Consider the following 22,249-nt stretch of genomic DNA (forward strand, 5'->3'; position numbering starts at 1 on the left):
CCCCATAGGCAGCCTCTATAGCATAATATAATGCAACCCTTAATAGCATAATTCAGCCCCTAATATAATGCACCCCCATAGTTAGACTCTATAGAATAATACAGCCCCTAATATAATGCACCCCCACAGGCAGCCTCTATAGCATAATTCAGCCTTTAATATAATGTGCACCCCCATAGGCAGCCTCTATAGTATAATGCAGCCCTTAATGTAATACACCCGCATAGGCAGCCTCTATAGTATAATGCAGCCCTTAATATAATGCACCCCTATAGGCAGCCTGTATAGCATAATGCAACCTTTAATATAATGCACCCCCATAGGCAGCCTCTATAGCATAATGCAGCCCCTAATATAATGCACCCCCATAGGCAGTGTGTATAGTATAATGCAACCTTTAATAGAATGCACCCCCATAGGCAGCCTCTATAGTATAACGCAGCCATTAATATAATACACCCCAATAGGCAGCCTCTATAGCATAATTCAGCCCCATTAAAACATTTAAACAATACTCCCCTTTCTTCCTGGTTCCTCCTCTGCTCTGAGTGCCTGCACATCTCTGGACAGCGGGCGCCAGGTAGTGATGTCATCATGACCCCCTGTCAGTGTTGGCGTTAGTGATGTCAGACGCTGAGAAGGTGATAATGGAAGAGGGAGCGTAACACTCCTTCTCTCATCAATGCGGTTACCTGTATCAAAATCTAACCGATGCAGTTGAACGTGCGATGATGGGCGGGGGGCCCACTGCTGGCACCAGGCCCCCCGCCTGATCAAGGACCCCATAGCGGCCTGACGCAGAGCTGCACTGCCACAGAGTGTAACTGTATGGGCACGCTGTGCACGTCAATATAGTTACAGTAGCGTAAGGTAGGCCATCTCAGAGCACGGGGCCTGGGGCGACAACCCCCTCTGCCCCCTGGCAGGTAAACTACTGCATAACAGCTGTGGACAGAATGCGGCTTAGCTGGTTCCCAAGCCCACATTAGATCCATTCAGACAACTGCAGGATGAGAGGACAGAAGCCCAAAGAAGTTCTCACAAAATGCAATTATTTCTCTCTTAGTTCTGCTCCAGCACAATAATGTAGATACTAGTGATGAGTGAGCCGCTCTCCACTACTCGATCCGGCATCGGGAGCTCGGGCAAGCTTGTTACTGGAGTATCGCAGGTGATGGAGCGCAGTGCTCGAGTTCCCAGCCATGCAAACATGCGGGGATTGCCCGCCATACACGGTAATGCCGTAGCCATGTTGGCAATGTACAATACATATACAATGTATTACACAATACAATACAATATACAATACAATGTATATACAATACATATACAATGTGCACAGCCAATTTTTTGTACCATACTTTGGCGTTTTGCATGGCACTGTATGGTTTGAGGACCTGATCTGAGAGTTCTGCATCACCCATGTACCGATTATCATCCAGGATACAATCTGGCTTTGGGCCTTGTGTTGTGGTACCACGAACAGTGACAAGGTATCTGTTGTCACGGTGTATGGTGGTGAAGATAAGGACATCCTATTTATCCGTGTACTTGACCACCAGAATGTGGTCGCTGCACTGGGCTCGGTTTTTGCTTTTTCTCTGCCTTTACCCATTTAGCAGCTTAGGCAGGCCTCTCTGATATTTTCAAATGGTTCCGCAGGCAACATTGTCTCTCACAGAGAGGGTCTTGAAGAGGGGGATGCTGGTGTGAAAGTTATCAATGTAAAGGTGATAACCTTTATCCAGCAGTTGGTGCATCAAATCCCACACAATTTTCCCACTCACCCCCAGGACAGGGTGGCATTCAGGGGGCTAATCTGGGTGTCTTTTCCCTTGTAGACCCTAAATCTGTGTGTGTGTACCCTAGGATACTCTTGCACAGTTTGTACAGTTTAATTCCATATCTGGCCCTCTTACTGGGCAGGTATTCTTGAAATTTTAGCCTCCCTTTGAAGTGAATGAGAGATTTTCTTTGGAGGTTGTACGCCTCAGCAAATTTTCTGAAGTGTTCAACCACTAGCCTAATTTTATATAGACGATCAAAGTTCGGATTGTCTCGGGGAGGAAGGACACTGCGCATTATCACTATAATGCAATCATTTTTGGATTTTTTCAAATCGTTTTCTTGTTATGGCCATGCAGAATATCGGTACTGTAGAGAATATCAGTACTCCAGTATTGCCCAAGCTCTGGTTTTCAGATTATGCCCATATGCAGCACAATTCCCCAAAATGTCATCATCTCTGCTGCATGTGAGTCGCCCACCAGGGCAATGGTGATACTCGGTAACGGCATGTCAAGGCATCCTCACTTGCGGCGTTCCTGCACAGCGCCTTCACTTCCGGCTTTTCTCGCAGCTTAGCACCAGCTTCCTCTTCCCGCTCTTTTGGATTGCTCTGCCCACGAAGGTATACCTCCTTCTTCCCTCGTGCTCCACGCGGCGAGGCAATGGTGGTTTGTAAGCAAACTGTCACAGTCTGGCACACAGTACCTGGCGATGCCAGGGCGCGAAATCCTGTTTGTGATGCCAAGATTTGAGTCGCCCACAAGGGCAATGGGGATACTCGGTACCGGATCCAGTCTTAAAGGGGATGTCACAGTGGCTGCGACCCGGTCCGTGGCCCTGGGACTCAAAGGGGAAAGATCTTTAAAGGGATTTTGGTAATAAAGTCTATTCATGATGCCACCTGTGGTTCTCGGTCAGAGGGACCGACGCTGCTTAAAGGGGTCCTCTGGGGTGATGTTGTTACAGCAAGATGGTGACGCTTCCCACAGGTGAAGCAGGGCTCCCCAGGATTATGGCCAGGATGGTGGGTTGCTGGTAAATAACGGAAGACAAAGGGGTTGCAGTCTTTACCTGGTTTACTGATGGTGACAGGCCTCAGTCCAGGGTACCGGCAACAGGTACAGAAAGAGTCAAGGCAGCCTGGAAACAAGTAGTAATCTCCCTTGGCAGGTCAGGTTGGGAGCCTTCTTATATGCACTGGTTTTCTGGTCCCTTGCTACGTGTAGTTCGCTGGCAAAGTACTCCTTTCTCTCTCCTGTCCTGGGACAGTGCCTGCACGGTGGGTAGCTTGAGCTGTTCTCTTGGGGTCTCTGACACGGTGACTCCACGCTCTAACTGCTGCTGTGCCTCAGGCATTGAATAGGCAATTTACGTATAGTTCTATGCCCTCCAGTTCTGTTGTGGACCTTTCAGCTATCCACAACTTCGGGCCGCCGATGCCCGGTTTCCGCGCTCTGGCTCACAGGAGGCCCAATTGCAGCCTCCTTGAGCTCCTAATCACTCCTTTCCCTTCACTTTCTCCTCCTCTAGACTAGGATGGAAACTAGGGAAGTTCCCCCAAAACAGGTTTCTGAGCTCCCCCTTCTGGCCTGGAGTTAGAATATGTTGTGTGTAAGATTTACCTGCCAAAGGAATCCCACTTGTCTCCAGGCATGGCACTACCCTCCCTGAGAGGAAGGAAGCACCCCTGTGCTACCTGAATTCCTGGGGTGACACAATCCCCCAACATTAAATCCAGTACTCCTGGCCTGGGAAAAGAAATCATAAACAACAGGTTAAAGAAGGTGCAAACATTTTGAAATACATTTAAACAGGTGAATAACTTTTTCTTCCCTTACGGGAGGCACTTTTGGCTGAAATGTTGCAAACTTATTTACTATCACATAACTGGTTTTATAAAAGGGTGTCCTTGTCCATAATTAACAGTACTGAGCGAGGTACCCGTCATAAACCCCCAACGTAGGTTCTGGGTGGGTTACAAGGTATATCCAGACCCGGTGTCGCCATGCCAGACGCTTTTAGCTTCAGGTCTGAAGAAACAAGGTCCTACCCACGGCAGCAATCTGGGCAGAACCAGGGTGCACCTTGAGGGTGCCAACAATGTACAATGAATGTTTTTGGGCAATTCACTGTCCATTACCCTATTGTCCATTTTTAAACCTGTAAACAGCATAAACAAACATTTTTACAACAGGTAACTGCAATTATTGACATTTTTAGTCCCTGTAATGAGCTGGTGTTTGACCTCTAGTACTACGGATTGACTTACGCAGTACAGGGATTGATAGTGACCTGACAGGACTCACTATTCTCGCTACCACTGGTGTAGTGCACTCTCTTATGGCTACACTTCTGGTGAGTCTCCGTAACACAGGTATACTAGACCTTCTGGGACTATTTCTACTCACTGTGGGCATGACAGATTCACCGGTAGCAGAAGGTGGATTCTCTGGTTCCACTGCTGGTATGACTTCTGTTGCTTGAGCCTGCTGATGTAGAGTCTCTTCTGGTTCAGGATGGTTTTGAGTCACATTTTCCTCTGGTATTTCCAACTGGGGAAAAGCCAAGACAGGCACCACTATGGCTTGATGTACTTGAGTCCAAGACTGGGGAAAATCTCCAAGAACAGTATGGATTCTCTTTTCCTCTTCTACCGTTTGTTGAGTAGTACTTTGCTCTTTTTCATTGCCTCTCAGTTTATCAGAGCATACTTTAAGGTGATCTCTTTATACCGCAGTCGAAGTTTCTCCTCCATCTTTGCTTATAAGACACACTTTAGTATTGTCAAAGTTTGATGGTAAGATTGTATATGGTTCTGCTTCCCACTGGTCATCAAGTTTGTGCATTCTCCTTTTACGCTTTAGCAATTGTTCACCTGGTGACAAGGGAAATGCAGGGGCATGTTGATTGTAGTTTCTGTCTTGTTTTTGTCTTGCCTGAGACAAGCTTCTTTCTACACACTCTTGTACTTGGCGGTATTTCTGTTGTCTCTCATTATCCCAATCTGCATCTGGTGAGGTTGTTTCTGGGGTTAGGACTCTCATATCAAGATCAACAGGTAATTTGCTAGATCTTCCTCTCATCAGGTAGGCTGGAGTGCAGTTGGTGGAATTCACTGGGATGTGATTGTACAGATCTACCAAGTCTGGCAACTTCTCTGGCCATAAGTTTCTTTCCTCCAAAAGCAAGGTTTTCAGTAAGTCGATTACTACTTGATTCATCTTTTCACACATGCCATTTTTTTGTGGGTGGTATGAGTTGTTCTTATCATCTTACATCCATACAGGTTGCAGAACTCCTGGAACACTTCCGCTTCAAAGGCTGGGCCTTGGTCGGTTAGTACCTTCTCAGGGTAACCAAGTGGTCGACAGAAGTGTTGTTGGAAGGCTTTGGCTGCCGTCTTTGCTGTCTGGTCCTTGACAGGCATGACTAACAGGAATCTGGAGTAATGGTCCACTATGGTCAGAGCATAGACATAACCTGACTGGCTTGGAGTTAGCTTCACGTGGTCTAAGGCCACCAGCTCTAGTAGCTGTTTGGTGACTATGGGCTGTAGGGGAGCCCTCTAGCTGTCACGGTCCATTCTGCGCAGGTTGCATGGGCCACACTCTCGGCACCACTTTTCAATGGCTTTTCTCATGCCAATCCAATAGAACCTTCCACGTAGTAGGATCTCTAACATCTTCCATCAGAACTGTCCAGCTCCATCGTGGTACACTTCCAGAACCATTGGGGCATCTTGTCTCGGGACCACTATCTGCCAGACCAATTCGTGAGTGCGTCAGTCGATATTCCTCCGGCACAGTTTACCGTCGTAGATAAACAATTTGTCCTTCTCCTTTCACAGCTGTTGAGTCTCTTGTGGAGCATCTGGAACATTGTGTGAATCTGGTTGTCTCAGCAGCTCTTTAATCAGATGGACTGCAGGGTGACTGTCTTGCGTCTCTGCCCATCCATGGTGGGGCAATGGGTTCAGCGTGGCTTCTTGCCTGTTATTGCGCTAGCTCCTGACATAATGGGAATACTGAGTCACTCCGGGGTGATGGAAAGCTGGTAATTCAATCTCTTCAAGTGCTTCCGGATCTTCCCTCACTGCTGGTAAGTTGGGCATCCTGGACAGCGCATCGGCATGTGCACACTTGTGCCCTGCACGGTACTTGATGGTGAATTTATATTTGGACAACCGGGCTATCCATCGCTGCTCCAAGGCACCTAGTTTTGCCGTCTCCAGGTAACATACATAGTAACATAGTAACATAGTAAGGCCGAAAAAAGACATTTGTCCATCCAGTTCAGCCTATATTCCATCATAACAAATCCCCAGATCTACGTCCTTCTACAGAACCTAATAATTGTATGATACAATATTGTTCTGCTCCAGGAAGACATCCAGGCCTCTCTTGAACCCCTCGACTGAGTTCGCCATCACCACCTCCTCAGGCAAGCAATTCCAGATTCTCACTGCCCTAACAGTAAAGAATCCTCTTCTATGTTGGTGGAAAAACCTTCTCTCCTCCAGACGCAAAGAATGCCCCCTTGTGCCCGTCACCTTCCTTGGTATAAACAGATCCTCAGCGAGATATTTGTATTGTCCCCTTATATACTTATACATGGTTATTAGATCGCCCCTCAGTCGTCTTTTTTCTAGACTAAATAATCCTAATTTCGCTAATCTATCTGGGTATTGTAGTTCTCCCATCCCCTTTATTAATTTTGTTGCCCTCCTTTGTACTCTCTCTAGTTCCATTATATCCTTCATGAGCACCGGTGCCCAAAACTGGACACAGTACTCCATGTGCGGTCTAACTAGGGATTTGTACAGAGGCAGTATAATGCTCTCATCATGTGTATCCAGACCTCTTTTAATGCACCCCATGATCCTGTTTGCCTTGGCAGCTGCTGCCTGGCACTGGCTGCTCCAGGTAAGTTTATCATTAACTAGGATCCCCAAGTCCTTCTCCCTGTCAGATTTACCCAGTGGTTTCCCATTCAGTGTGTAATGGTGATATTGATTCCTTCTTCCCATGTGTATAACCTTACATTTATCATTGTTAAACCTCATCTGCCACCTTTCAGCCCAAGTTTCCAACTTATCCAGATCCATCTGTATCAGAATACTATCTTCTCTTGTATTAACTGCTTTACATAGTTTTGTATCATCTGCAAATATCGATATTTTACTGTGTAAACCTTCTACCAGATCTTTAATGAATATGTTGAAGAGAACAGGTCCCAATACTGACCCCTGCGGTACCCCACTGGTCACAGCGACCCAGTTAGAGACTATACCATTTATAACCACCCTCTGCTTTCTATCACTAAGCCAGTTACTAACCCATTTACACACATTTTCCCCCAGACCAAGCATTCTCATTTTGTGTACCAACCTCTTGTGCGGCACGGTATCAAACGCTTTGGAAAAATCGAGATATACCACGTCCAATGACTCACCGTTGTCCAGCCTATAGCTTACCTCTTCATAAAAACTGATTAGATTGGTTTGACAGGAGCGATTTCTCATAAACCCATGCTGATATGGAGTTAAACAGTTATTCTCATTGAGATAATCCAGAATAACATCCCTCAGAAACCCTTCAAATATTTTACCAACAATAGAGGTTAGACTTACTGGCCTATAATTTCCAGGTTCACTTTTAGAGCCCTTTTTGAATATTGGCACCACATTTGCTATGCGCCAGTCCTGCGGAACAGATCCTGTCGCTATAGAGTCCCTAAAAATAAGAAATAATGGTTTATCTATTACATTACTTAGTTCCCTTAGTACTCGTGGGTGTATGTCATCCGGACCCGGAGATTTATCTATTTTAATCTTATTTAGCCGATTTCGCACCTCTTCTTGGGTTAGATTGGTGACCCTTAATATAGGGTTTTCATTGTTTCTTGGGATTTCTCCTAGCATTTCATTTTCCACTGTGAATACCGTGGAGAAGAAGGTGTTTAATATGTTAGCTTTTTCCTCGTCATCTACAACCATTCTTTCCTCACTATTTTTTAAGGGGCCTACATTTTCAGTTTTTATTCTTTTACTATTGATATAGTTGAAGAACAGTTTGGGATTAGTTTTACTCTCCTTAGCAATGTGCTTCTCTGTTTCCTTTTTGGCAGCTTTAATTAGTTTTTTAGATAAAGTATTTTTCTCCCTATAGTTTTTTAGAGCTTCAATGGTGCCATCCTGCTTTAGTAGTGCAAATGCTTTCTTTTTACTGTTAATTGCCTGTCTTACTTCTTTGTTTAGCCACATTGGGTTTTTCCTATTTCTAGTCCTTTTATTCCCACAAGGTATAAACCGCTTACACTGCCTATTTAGGATGTTCTTAAACATTTCCCATTTATTATCTGTATTCTTATTTCTGAGGATATTGTCCCAGTCTACCAGATTAAGGGCATCTCTAAGCTGGTCAAACTTTGCCTTCCTAAAGTTCAGTGTTTTTGTGACTCCCTGACAAGTCCCCCTAGTGAAAGACAGGTGAAACTGTACAATATTGTGGTCGCTATTTCCTAGATGCCCAACCACCTGCAGATTTGTTATTCTGTCAGGTCTATTAGATAGTATTAGGTCTAAAAGTGCTGCTCCTCTGGTTGGATTCTGCACCAATTGTGAAAGATAATTTTTCTTGGTTATTAGCAGAAACCTGTTGCCTTTATGGGTTTCACAGGTTTCACTTTCCCAGTTAATATCCGGGTAGTTAAAGTCCCCCATAACCAGGACCTCATTATGGGTTGCAGCTTCATCTATCTGCTTTAGAAGTAGACTTTCCATAGTTTCTGTTATATTTGGGGGTTTGTAACAGACCCCAATGAGAATTTTGTTACCATTTTTCCCTCCATGAATTTCGACCCATATGGACTCGACATCCTCATTTCCTTCGCTAATATCCTCCCTTAAAGTGGACTTTAGACAAGACTTTACATAGAGACAAACCCCTCCTCCTCTCCGATTTTTACGATCCTTTCTAAACAGACTGTAACCCTGTAAGTTAACTGCCCAGTCATAGCTTTCATCTAACCATGTCTCGGTTATTCCCACTATGTCAAAGTTACCTGTAGATATTTCTGCTTCTAGTTCTTCCATCTTGTTTGTCAGGCTTCTGGCGTTTGCGAGCATGCAGTTTAGAGGATTTTGTTTTGTTCCAATCTCCTCGCTGTGGATTGTTTTAGAAATGTTCTTACCTCCCATCTGAGTATGTTTTCCTGGGTCTTCTTTGTTCAAGTCTAATGTTTTTCTTCCCGTCCCCTCTTCTTCTAGTTTAACGCCCTCCTGATGAGTGTAGCGAGTCTTCTGGCGAATGTGTGTTTCCCAGGTTTGTTGAGGTGTAGTCCATCTCTGGCGAGGAGTCCATCGTACCAGTAATTCACACCGTGGTCCAGGAATCCGAATCCTTGTTGTCTGCACCATCGTCTTAGCCAGTTGTTTGCATCAAGGATCCTGTTCCATCTCCTGGTGCCATGCCCGTCTACTGGAAGGATAGAAGAAAAAACTACCTGTGCATCCAGTTCCTTTACTTTCTTCCCCAACTCTTCAAAGTCTTTGCAGATTGTCGGTAGGTCTTTCCTTGCCGTGTCATTGGTGCCAACATGTATCAGAAGAAATGGGTGGACGTCCTTGGAGCTGAAGAGCTTTGGTATCCTATCGGTCACATCCTTGATCATCGCACCTGGAAGGCAGCATACTTCTCTTGCAGTTATGTCCGGTCTGCAGATGGCTGCTTCTGTGCCTCTCAGTAGTGAGTCTCCCACCACCACCACTCTTCGTTGCTTCTTGGCTGTACTTTTTGCTGTCACTTGTTGCTGTGTGCCCTTTTCTTTTTTGCTTGCTGGTATTGCTTCATCCTTAGGTGTGCCATCTTCATCCTCTACAAAGATTTGATATTGGTTCTTCAGTTGTGTGGTTGGTGATTTCTCCATGGTCTTCTTGCTTCTTTTGGTCACATGCTTCCACTCATCTGCTTTTGGAGGTTCTCTGACACTTTTTTCACCTTCTGTGAACAGTAGAGATGCTTCTGTTCTGTCTAGAAAGTCTTCATTCTCTTTGATGAGTTTCAAAGTTGCTATTCTTTCTTCCAGACCCCGCACCTTTTCTTCTAAAAGGGCCACTAGTCTACACTTCTGACAGGTGAAATTTGATTCTTCTTCTGGTCGGTCTGTGAATATGTAGCACATGCTGCAGCTCACCATGTAGGTTGTCACATCTGCCATGTTACTCCTAGATCCTGCTGACTTGCTGTGTGTTTTCCTTCTTGTGTAATCTACTCAGCCAAGCTCTCTTGCAATAATATCCTACAGGCAAAAATTTGCGCGCCGTAAGGCACCTGGAATATGCAAATTAGCCTCCTCAAGCTTGAATCCCTGGTGTGTCAGTGGATTGTTGTCAGTGAAAATTGTGAATCTTGCTGAGGCCAGGTAGTGTTTGAACCGCTCGGTTACTGCCCAGACTATGGCTAAGAACTCCAGCTTGAAGGAACTGTAGTTTTTTGGGTTTCTTTCAGTGGGACAAAGCTTCCTACTGGTGTAGGCAATTACTCTTTCTTTTCCTTTCTGCACCTGGACACTACTGTTACCAATCCCACGTTGCTGGTGTCCGTGTACAGAACAAACGGTTGGTCATAATCAGGGTAGGCCAGTACCTCATCTCCCGAGAGAGCAAACTTCAACCGAGTGAAGGATCCTTCCAGCCTGTCGTTCCACTCAAACGGAGGGCCCTTGCTCCTGGTCATCTTGGATTGGCCCACTAACAGGTCTTGCAGTGGTGTGGCTATCTTAGTGAAGTCTTTGGTAAACCTTCGGTAGTAGCCTACCAACCCGAGCAACTGCCGGACTTTGTGGATGTTGCTGGGTTTCGGCCAGTCCCTGATCACGGTGACCTTGTCAGGGTCTGGTGCCACTTCTTCAGCGCTTACCACATGGCACAGGTACTGCACTTTGGGCTTTAACAGATGACACTTAGATGGCTTTACCTTCAGGCTAAAGTTAGAAAGAGCTCCAAACACCTTGGCAAGGTGTTTCAGGTGGTCTTCATACGTCTTGGAGAAGACAATGACATCATCCCGGTACAACAGGACGGTATCAAAATTCTTGTGTCCGAGACAGCACTCCATCATCCTCTGTAATGTTGTCTGAACGGCATGTAGTTGAATTCAGAGAGACCTATCGGTGTTGTGAAGGCAGTCTTTTCTTTATCCGCCTCGGCCACTTGAACCTGCCAATACCCACTAGTGAGATCTAAGGTGGAGAAATAGTTAGCAGATTTTAAAGCAGCTAATGACTCTTCAATTCTGGGCAACGGGTATGCATCCTGATTGTACCATCATTTTTCCTGACGAGGACTAATTGAGTTGCCCAGGGACTACAACTATCTCTGATTACCCCAGCCTCCTTCATCTCTCGTTACATACTTTTGGCACATTGGTAGTGAGCTGGAGGTACAGGTCAGTACCTCTCTTTAATGGGTGGATGACTTCCCGTGGGGTTATTATGTTGAACCCCTTTTACCTGCCCAAAATCTAGTGGGTGTTTGCTGAATACCCGTTCATACCCATGGACCACCCGGTAAGCCCCTTGTTTTTGGTGTGATGGGGTAGAGTCAGTGCCCACGTGTAATTTGTGACACCAATCCTCCATTTGTCCTGCAGAGCTATTGTCCTCTGCCTAGTTGGACGGGACCAAGGGTTCTGTTGCCTGTATTGCATTATTATTAACAGTAAACAGTTTAGCAAGTGTGGCATATCTGGGTAAGTGGACCTCTTTCTCTCCACAGTTAAGTTGTACTCTCCCCTTGCGGACATCAACCACCCCACTGGCTGTCAGGATTGTGGGCATACTGTCTGAATAGACAGGTTCTACCATGGCCTGGTAATCTTTACCTCTGAGGCCTATTGCTGCCCGACACCATATTAACATTTCACTTCTGGGGGGGTATTGCAATGGGGATCGGATCACTCACTGTGACACATCCAACTTCTCCACCAGACAATTCTACCTGTTGTCTTTGCACCAGGGCTCTGATTTCTTTTTGCAGAACTCTCTGCTCACTGGAACCAGCAGTTTTGGCCACCTGTTGTAACAAGACAATAACCTCAGCAAGACAATTTTCAATGACATTAGTACCAATGGTCATCATGGGGTTACATTCACGTCATTCAATATCAACAATCACCATTCCTTGGGCCTTCAATTTTACCCGCCTCACCTTAATGGTGACCCTCTTGTACCCCACCTGAGGCAAAGGCTGACCATTACTGGCTACTATTGTCAAATCACTATCTGGGCCACGGGTAATGTCTGAGTCAGCCCAATAACGTTTATAGAGAATGTAAGGCATAGTTGTAACCTGAGAGCCGGTGTCCAATAAAGTGTTCATCGGGATGCCGTTGATCACAATGGGGAGGACTGGTCGTCCTCCGACATACTTAGCTCACCAGTTTTGTGGGCCTGGTTGTCCTATTCCTTGGGGTTGGCCCTCTGCCCCAGGGGTCACTCGTTTAAATGACAGTACCTTGTGATGTGTCCTGCATGGTTGCAGCGGCGGTAGATGGGTCATCCGTCCTAATGATAGCAGTCATTGTCTCTTCCTCTGCCTAGGGGGCACTGTGCGGCTGGGCTGAGGTTCATGCAGCATCCAGATGGCCTTGTCTTTAAATTGTGCAAAGTCCAGGTCAAGGTTTTGCAAGGCCAGGATGCGTAGCTGAGTCCTGTGGGTGTTGGACAGGAGCTCTTCAATGAACTGTTCCTTTAAGAGCCTGTCTCCATCCTGCACGCTGTTACTGTCAACCTGTTTGATGGTCTGTAGTGCCTCTTGCAGATTAAGGGCATAGTCCTGTATGCTATCCCGTGCCCGCTGTTTGTACCCGAAAAACCTCATTTTAATTTCTGCATCGGTGCAGGTGTCAAAAGTGGTTTTAAGTTTGACAAGCATCTGCTTTCCAGTCCCTTTTTCCATGTCTGGCCAGGATTTCACCTCTCTTAGGGTTGCGCCAATCAGTTGGACAGTTAGAATGCTGACCTTTTGATGCTCTGTCAGGGGATAGACTTCAAATAGGCTGCAGGGCCTGTCCTTAAAGTCACTTACTATATGGGACTCCCCAGAATATTGTGACAGCCAGGTCGCTCCTGGTATATAGGGCATGGATAGCGGCATTATGGGAGTGGTTACTGCGGTGGGGTCCTGCCTGCTGGTAGGAGCTGTGGGCACTGCAGGTCCTGGTGGCATTACTGGACTCACGGCTGCCTCTACTGCAGGGTCTGGGGCATCAAGGGGCCTGCGTCTGCGACCGCCGCCAATTATTCTCCCGGGTCAGATATGGCTTCTCCCCCGTGCTATCCTTGTAGAGGCCTGACATTTCTCCTGCTCGCGGTCCGCAGCGGTTCTTCATCTGCCCCTTCGGGTGCTTCTCCCGGTCCTTCGTATAGCACTTTGTGGCATCGTCACTTGCAGCGTTGCTGCACGGCGCCTTCACTTCCATCTTTTCTTGCAGCGCGGCACCAGCTTCCTCTTCACACTCTTTTGGATCGATCCGCCCACGAAGGTACGCCTCCTTCTTCCCTCGTGCTCCACGCGGCATGGCAATGGAGGTTTGTAAGCAAACTGTCACAGTCTCTGGAACACAGTACCTGGCGATGTCAGGGCACGAAATCTTGTTCGTGATGCCAAGATTTGAGTCACCCACCAGGGCAATGGGGACACTCAGTACCGGATCCGGTCTTAAAGGGGATGTCACGGTGGCTGCGACCCCGTCCGTAGCCCTGGGACTCAATTAAAAGGGGAAAGGTCTTAAAAGGGATTTTGGTAATAAAGTCTATTTGTGACGCCACCTGTGGTTCTCGGTCAGAGGGACTGACGCTGCTTAAAGAGGTCCTCTGGGGTGACGCTTCCCACAGGTGAAGTGGGGGCCCCAGGGCTCCCCAGGTGTATGGCCAGGATGGCGGGTTGCCATTAAATAACGGAAGACAAAGGGGTTGCAGTCTTTACCTGGTTTACTGATGGTGACAGGCCTCAGTCCAGGGCACCGGCATCAGGTACAGAAGGAGTCCAGACAGCCTGGAAACAAGTGGTAATCTCCCTTGGGAGCCTTCCTATATGCGCTGGTCTCTGGTCCCTTGCTACCTGTAGTTCGCTGGCAAGGTACTTCTTTCACTCTCTTGTCCTGGGACAGTGCCTGCACGGTGGGCAGCTTAAGCTGTTCTCTTGGGGTCTCTGACATGGTGACTCCAGGCTCTAACTGCTGCTGTACCTCAGGCATTGAATGGGCAATTAACGTATAGTCCTATGCCCTCCGATTCTGCTGTGGACCTTACAGCTATCCACAATCTCGGGCCCCCAGTGCCCGGATTCCACGCTCTGGCTCGCAGGAGGCTTAATTGCAGCCTCCCTGAGCTCCTAATCACTCCTCTCCCTTCACTGTCTGTTCCAGACTGAACTAACTCCTCTTCAAGACCAGGATGGAAATCAAGGAAGTTCCCCGAAAACAGGGTTCTGAGCTCCCCCTTCTGGCCTGGAGTTAGAATATGTTGTGTGTAAGATTTACCTGCCAAAGGGATCCCACTTGTCTCCAGGCATGGCACTACCCTCCCCGAGAGGAAGGCAGCACCACTGTGGTACCCGAACTCCTGGGGTGCCACGCATTTACATGGGTCCATCTGGCATATGATGATGTGGGATTTTGGGTTAAAAATAAATGGGCATAAAAGTTTGTCTGGGCCAACTTAGATTTATTATTTCCTCACTGAAAAAGAATTTTAAAGAATTCAATTTCACTGAGGCCAGTGGTGTCAAATTGGATTCCTTAGCTGCTGATCAAATCCGGAATAAAAGGCTGATAATTTTTGGGAGATGCAATCTATATGGGATCGATTGTTAGAGGGGTTGCCTGGGTCCTAGCGTGCCTTGCAGGGGGTCCTTCCTAACTAGATGAGGAGGAGGAGGACTAACGGAATGTGGGATCTTCCTCACTGGCTGAATCTGTCTTGGAGGCAAGGAAAGCGTATGCCTCCTCTGGTGAATACCGTCTTGACGAATAGGCCATTTTTATTTTATCTTTCAAAACCCTGGGGATGTCTGTGTAAGGCTGATTTTACACTTGCCGTGTTTTTTTGGCCCGATTTTGCGGCCGCAATGCATTTCTACTGGGCCACAAAAACGGGCCGCAAAAATTCTTAGGTATGCCGTAAGGCAGCGAGGGCCGTATTTACGGCTGTGAAAAAATATCGAGCTTGCTCAATATTTTTCCTGGCTTACGGACACAGCCCCCATTGTAAATCAATGGGGCTGCAAAGACAACGGGAGGTTGTTTTTGTGGTGCTCTGTGACTTTTGTGGACCGCCGTTTTTTTTTCCCAATACTTTTGCTATAGTATTGGGAACCTGAAAAAACGGCGATCCGCAAGTTTTTTGCGGTCTGATATTGCGGCAGACCTTGAAAATTGCGATGATACGGCCCGCAAAAAAGGCCCGCAATAACGGGCTGCAAAAAACCCAGTAAGCATAAAAGAAGCCAAGTAGTGCTTTACGCGAGTAATGTGTGGAACCTGTGTAGAGGATACTATTTATTAAAAAGCAGCAGGTAAAGACCCCAATATCCACAGGTGTTCTTTCTAATTAGGGGGAAACTATCACCTCTAATCATCCTCGGACAGTTCTGACAAACACAGAAAAGTGCCCCTTTATGGATGTGACAGAAAGTCTGTTTAGTTCAAAAGTATCAGCTCTAATCCAATGGTGAGATAGCGATTTGCCCAGAAGGTTTACAAATTGTGGGGTTGTTATAAAATGTTACATTTAGGGGTTTTTGTGTTGTCTCCTTATAAGAATCACAATTGTTTTGTTTCTTTTCAACTGATCAATACAAACGACCCAACTATGAAAGACGTGAACCAAGGAAACATGTATTACTCTCATTGTATGGTGCCCCTTTTTTGGTCCCCACACACCGTATAATGTTCCCACAGTACCACCATCCTCAATATTATTTTTGTATTCACGATAGCGAAAGGGAGAAAGTCAGCACTCACCCGTGGTAGAAGATACTTCAGTTCTTCTACTGGTTCATGTTCATAGACCAGTGGAACATGGACCACTAGAAGCGCAAATTATGTCTGAAACGTTCGTTGTCCATCATGTCTTTTTTTGGGAAATCACTGCACCCGCCGCCATGCTGCTAGCACTGTTGCACTTTTTGTCATTGTCCTGAATCAAATGAAAATGAAAAAGGACTGAAGTATCTTCTAAAATGGGCGAGTGCTGACTTTCTTCATTCTGTTGTCTTGATTATAAATAGTCTCACGTATATGCACTACCCTGGAGGTTGAAACATTTGTTCAATGTGTCCATATCCTGGGTAAAAACTTTCTATTTTTTGCCTCAACACTTTACTATAATTATTTTTGGAATATTTTCGGTGTTTTTCATGTAATATATGGAAGCCTATATGGAGACTTTGGCATCAAATAACTCATGTCTTGATGTTCTTATAAAAAAAGCTTTTATAGGTGGCCTGGATCCCAAGCAGAGAGGACGCAGCTCGCTGTAGCTCCTGCTTTCAGCCCGCAAAAGATCACTTTTATAATCCCTATAGACGGGATAAAAGACTTACTGCAGCGTCCCCACACTGCCAGGATCGCACCGAGACAGTTGCGGGGTAAACAGAAGAACCGGGCGGTCATATAAGAGAGGAGAGAGTCCCGGAGATTTTGGCACCATTACCTGGCCGGCGTCATCTTGCTGCGTGACCCCCTGGATATACTTCACCGGAGCCACCAGCTTTCTCAACACCGGAACAAGGCCGGAGGACCCGCTGAGAGAAGCCTGCACCGGAGCGACAAGAAAGCCCCGAGCAGAGCAGGAGGCCCCGCCGAACCCTCATCATCCTGGAGCCGCCGGGACTCGGAGAGGACAGACGCAACAGTAAGCGCCCCCTCCCTCTCCTCCACAGCATCTCGGCGCGAGGCGAGTGTAAAGAGCCTCCCTGCCCGCGCTGAAGCCTGGTGCAGAACAGAGAGGACATCAGCGGAGGGAGGTGAAGATCCTTGAGGGCGCACGGACCGGCCAGAGCGTCGCCCCTGTGCCGCAGATCAGACCGGAGGCACCGGAGGTAAGGGGTCCCGGGACCAGCACTCGGTAAACGCCTAACAGCTGCGTGGCTGCCGCGCCGGTACCAGTTAACCCCGGCACTCCCACGCTCCATATCCCGCATCTCTGAGCTTGGTGGCCAGACATTCCCCCCCCCCCCCTGCAGGGGCGAGCAGGCTCCGGAGGGAAAAGTCCCTGTGAACGATAATAACGCAGCTATAGGCGGAGGTGGCGATAATCTCCCCTCCGGAGGCACCGATAATTTGGTCACAAACCACCTAGGACCTGAGGCCTACAGAGCCCCATTGACGCCTTGAGAACACGGTACTCTTAAGCAGCAGAAAGCAGCAGGCTGCAACGTCGTAACTGGGGCTGACCACACTAAACACCGTAACAATAGCCCTCAGAACGCGCTACTATCCCCTGCATATAACTCATCCCGCAACTAAGTGAAGTGAGTTAGGAGATAAAATTATATTGACGGGGCGCATGCGCGGAGTCCGGCAATGACAGACATGTTGTGCTGAGCTCTGCTACCCGACGGACCCCAATTAACCCTTTCCAGCGACCGGAGCACAGTAAAAATTCCCCGTTCCCGCCCCCCCGGGGACAGCACACCTTTTAGAGCGGGCAATCTGTAATGCCGAAAAAGGGAAGCGCGGCACAGCCGGCGGGCCGCACTATTTCAGATCTCCTTATGAGCGGCACCCCTTCCAAAATGGCTACGGCGGCTTATCCCCCACCAGCCTCTGCAACTCATGGTGATGGGAGCGCAGAGCGGGATGACATTCCCCCGCACTCTGAAGCGATGATCTCAACGGCTGCCCTCACGAGGTCCCTGCAAGAAACCTTTAGAGAGGAACTCACCATCGCTATGCAGGGTATCTCATCCCAGTTGCAAGATCTAGCGCAGCCCACAAACTCTTTCCTTTCATTTCCCCATAGAGATTATTGCTGTGATGGTGAATTTGTGGACCGAGGTCGGGTGGAGGGCGATGGTTTGCCTCTTATTAGCAGTATCTATTTGATTAAGCATGTGTAGAGTACTCTCCCATAATGTGCGGGGCTTCAACTCGCCTCTAAAACGTAAAAAGGCCTTCCTCGACTATCGGAAGCACAACCCAGATGTAATCTGCCTTCAGGAAACCCACTTTTCCAATTCTTCCCACCCCAAATTCCTGGATGCACATTATTCGAAATTCTTCCTTTCAACCTGGGCCCGCAAAACGAGGGGCGTGACTATTCTAATTAAAAACAGCCTTCCATTCCAACCCATTAACACGTACTCAGACCCTGAGGGCAGGTTCATTATCCTGATGGGAACCTTGCAGGGTCTAAACATATGCATAGTTAATAGCTCAAAAGGGGAGAAGCCAGCGCTGCCTGTGGTCAGAACGCAATTTGAAAAGTGCAAATGCACATATTAATTTCTGACTGTATATCAAAATGAGATATTTAGCAAACAATTGATCAATTCTTTGAGCCACCTCGCCACGTCACGGCAATCTCTTGGGGCAGTCCTGCTCTACGATTTTTATATTCGCTGTGCCATTACGGCCTCCTTAATATGTTAGGAGAAGGACCACGTTAGTCCCGCTGTACGTTTTTTTATGTTTTACTCACTGTGCCATTACGGCCTCCTAAATGTGTTAAAAGCGGGACCATATTGAATGCAAACCGTACCTGTAGCTTTTCCGAATCACTACCATGGCGCCAGAAAGGGTATGCGACAATAACGGTCGACCAGGTCCAAGCATGGACATTTCAGATCTGACCTCCACAATGCCTGACCAGCACCATGGCTTAAAGAGAGAGACAGGCCCAGGCACAGGTGCACTAATTAAAACAGAGCCCGGGCAGGGCAGGGCTGCTGTATGTGTGTACAGCAGCCTAGATCAATCACAATGAAAACAGAAAGAATGGCGTAAATGACCCAAGTTAATAGCTAACTGCCACTCAGACTCGGGTCATACGTCTAATTTTATCAAAATTAGCTTCACTCTCATATCATCACCTTATATGGTGTGGCGACTTCAATCTCACTTTGAGCCCGTCACTTGACAGCAGTTCACTGAATCGAGCAGACATATCAAAAACAGACAGAAAAAAAATCCTACAAATGCTGAAAGTAAATTGTTTGGCAGATATCTGGCGAGAGCTAAATGGCCCTCAGAGGGGATATACAGGTCCTTCTCAAAAAATTAGCATATAGTGTTAAATTTCATTATTTACCATAATGTAATGATTACAATTAAACTTTCATATATTATAGATTCATTATCCACCAACTGAAATTTGTCAGGTCTTTTATTGTTTTAATACTGATGATTTTGGCATACAACTCCTGATAACCCAAAAAACCTGTCTCAATAAATTAGCATATCAAGAAAAGGTTCTCTAAACGACCTATTACCCTAATCTTCTGAATCAACTAATTAACTCTAAACACATGCAAAAGATACCTGAGGCTTTTATAAACTCCCTGCCTGGTTCATTACTCAAAACCCCCATCATGGGTAAGACTAGCGACCTGACAGATGTCAAGAAGGCCATCATTGACACCCTCAAGCAAGAGGGTAAGACCCAGAAAGAAATTTCTCAACAAATAGGCTGTTCCCAGAGTGCTGTATCAAGGCACCTCAATGGTAAGTCTGTTGGAAGGAAACAATGTGGCAGAAAACGCTGTACAACGAGAAGAGGAGACCGGACCCTGAGGAAGATTGTGGAGAAGGACCGATTCCAGACCTTGGGGAACCTGAGGAAGCAGTGGACTGAGTCTGGTGTGGAAACATCCAGAGCCACCGTGCACAGGCGTGTGCAGGAAATGGGCTACAGGTGCCGCATTCCCCAGGTAAAGCCACTTTTGAGCTACAGAGAAGCAGCACTGGACTGTTGCTAAGTGGTCCCAAGTACTTTTTTCTGATGAAAGCAAATTTTGCATGTCATTCGGAAATCAAGGTGCCAGAGTCTGGAGGAAGACTGGGGAGAAGGCAATGCCAAAATCCCTGAAGTCCAGTGTCAAGTACCCACAGTCAGTGATGGTGTGGGGTGCCATGTCAGCTGCTGGTGTTGGTCCACTGTGTTTCATCAAGGGCAGGGTCAATGCAGCTAGCTATCAGGAGATTTTGGAGCACTTCATGCTTCCATCGGCTGAAATGCTTTATGGAGATGAAGATTTCATTTTTCAGCATGACCTGGCACCTGCTCACAGTGCCAAAACCACTGGTAAATGGTTTACTGACCATGGTATTACTGTGCTCAATTGGCCTGCCAACTCTCCTGACCTGAACCCCATAGAGAATCTGTGGGATATTGTGAAGAGAAAGTTGAGAGACGCAAGACCCAACACTCTGGATGAGCTTAAGGCCGCTATTGAAGCATCCTGGGCCTCCATAACATCTCAGCAGTGTCACAGGCTGATTGCCTCCATGCCACGCCGCATTGAAGCAGTCATTTCTGCCAAAGGATTCCCGACCAAGTATTGAGTGCATAACTGAACATTATTATTTGTTGGTTTTTTTGTTTGTTATTAAAAAACACTTTTATTTGATTGGATGGGTGAAATATGCTAATTTATTGAGACAGGTTTTTTGGGTTATCAGGAGTTGTATGCCAAAATCATCAGTATTAAAACAATAAAAGACCTGACAAATTTCAGTTGGTGGATAATGAATCTATAATATATGAAAGTTTAATTGTAATCATTACATTTTGGTAAATAATGAAATTTAACACTATATGCTAATTTTTTGAGAAGGACCTGTACATATTTCTCCCCCGCACAAAAGTCCTATTCCAGAATTGACTTACACCTCACCTCTTCCAAAACACTCCCCTCGATCCTATACTCCCGACATATAGTATCATCTTGGTCAGACCATGATGCCGTCCTTTCTGCATTTAACTTTAACATTACCACTTCTAGGCTGTTCAGGTGGAGGTTGAACGAGTCCCTACTAACAGACCCAACGGTCTTATCTACTTTAAAGGATGAGTTGAACCTATATTTCCAAACTAACAATACCACAGACGTGTCCCCAGGAACTGTGTGGATGGCACACAAAAAATTTATAACAGGGACCTGATCAAAATTGCCTCCTAACAGGAAAAAGAAAAGGTCTGAACTACAATTGCAATTAGAAAATAAACTCTCAAAATTAGAACAGGCAAAGCAAAACCTCTCTTCACTTTATCTAATCAAGAAAATTCGTGAAACTAAATTACAACTCAATACCATTTTAACAAATAGATCAGAAAGGGCCCTGACATGGACTAAATTTACTTTTCACAAATATGCTAACAAACCAAGCAGCATGTTGGCCCGTAAACTTAGGAGTAGAGAGCTTCTGAATAATATCCCCTCCATTAAAGATCCTACAGGCTGTATTACTGCCCACCCAGATGTAATATATAAAACGTTTCAGCAATATTATCAAAACCTATACTCCCTCCCGCAGCCCCCTTCCCTGGCTCGCATCCAGAGTTTCCTCAAAGATCTGACACTACCTAAAGTCCCAGACTCAGACATAGCACATCTCCAAGTACCAATCAACTCTGACGAAATAAAGGTAACGATTAAAAATTTTAAAAAAACAAGGCTCCCGGGCCTGATGGGCTTACGGCACTGTACTACAAAAAATTTGACAGCTTACTCATACCTCACATGCAGAGCTTTTGTAATGCTTTTGTAATGCTCCGTTTAGGAGCTCAAATGCCACCTGAATTTTACATCGCTCACGTAACTGTAATCCCAAAACCAAAGAAGGATCACCTCTACCCCAAAAACTATAGGCCTATCTCATTGCTAAATATAGATTTAAAAATTTTCACATCCATAATCACGGCCAGACTAAATAAAATACTGCCCATTCTAATCCATCGGGACCAGGTAGGGTTCATCCCCAAAAGACAGGGCCCTGACAATATTAGGAGGAACCTTAATTTAATACACTCAGCTAATCACTCCAAGCAATCCTTGCTCTTGCTAGCACTCGATATAGAGAAGGCCTTTGACTCGGTATCATGGTCATACTTGTTCGAAGTCCTCGCTAAGTTTGGTTTCCCGAGTAGTATTACCTCCTGCCTTAAACTTCTGTATGATCACCCCACGGCCTATCTGAAATTACCCTCAAACCAGCCTACCCCTATTAACATACAACGCGGTACCAGGCAGGGATGTCCGCTTTCCCCAGCCTTATTTGCCCTAGCCATGGAGCCCCTGGCGGAAGCTATTAGAGCCAACCCCCAACATTAATGGACCTATAATCAGAGATGATCAATACAAGGCTAGCCTTTTTGCGGATGATCTACTGTTATCCATAGTCAATCCCACTGTTACACTCCCAAACCTTTTCGTTGCCCTCCATGAATTTGAATTGGT

At 46.4% G+C, this 22,249-nt stretch overlaps 1 pseudogene; it reads left to right on the plus strand.

Moving 5' to 3' along the window:
• The window catches only part of LOC138666489 (zinc finger protein 420-like), a 110,871-nt pseudogene that overhangs the window by 49,740 nt on the left and 38,882 nt on the right, over nucleotides 1-22,249 (plus strand).

Source organism: Ranitomeya imitator, chromosome 2 (assembly GCF_032444005.1).
Source record: "Ranitomeya imitator isolate aRanImi1 chromosome 2, aRanImi1.pri, whole genome shotgun sequence".
NCBI classification, from domain to species: domain Eukaryota; kingdom Metazoa; phylum Chordata; class Amphibia; order Anura; family Dendrobatidae; genus Ranitomeya; species Ranitomeya imitator.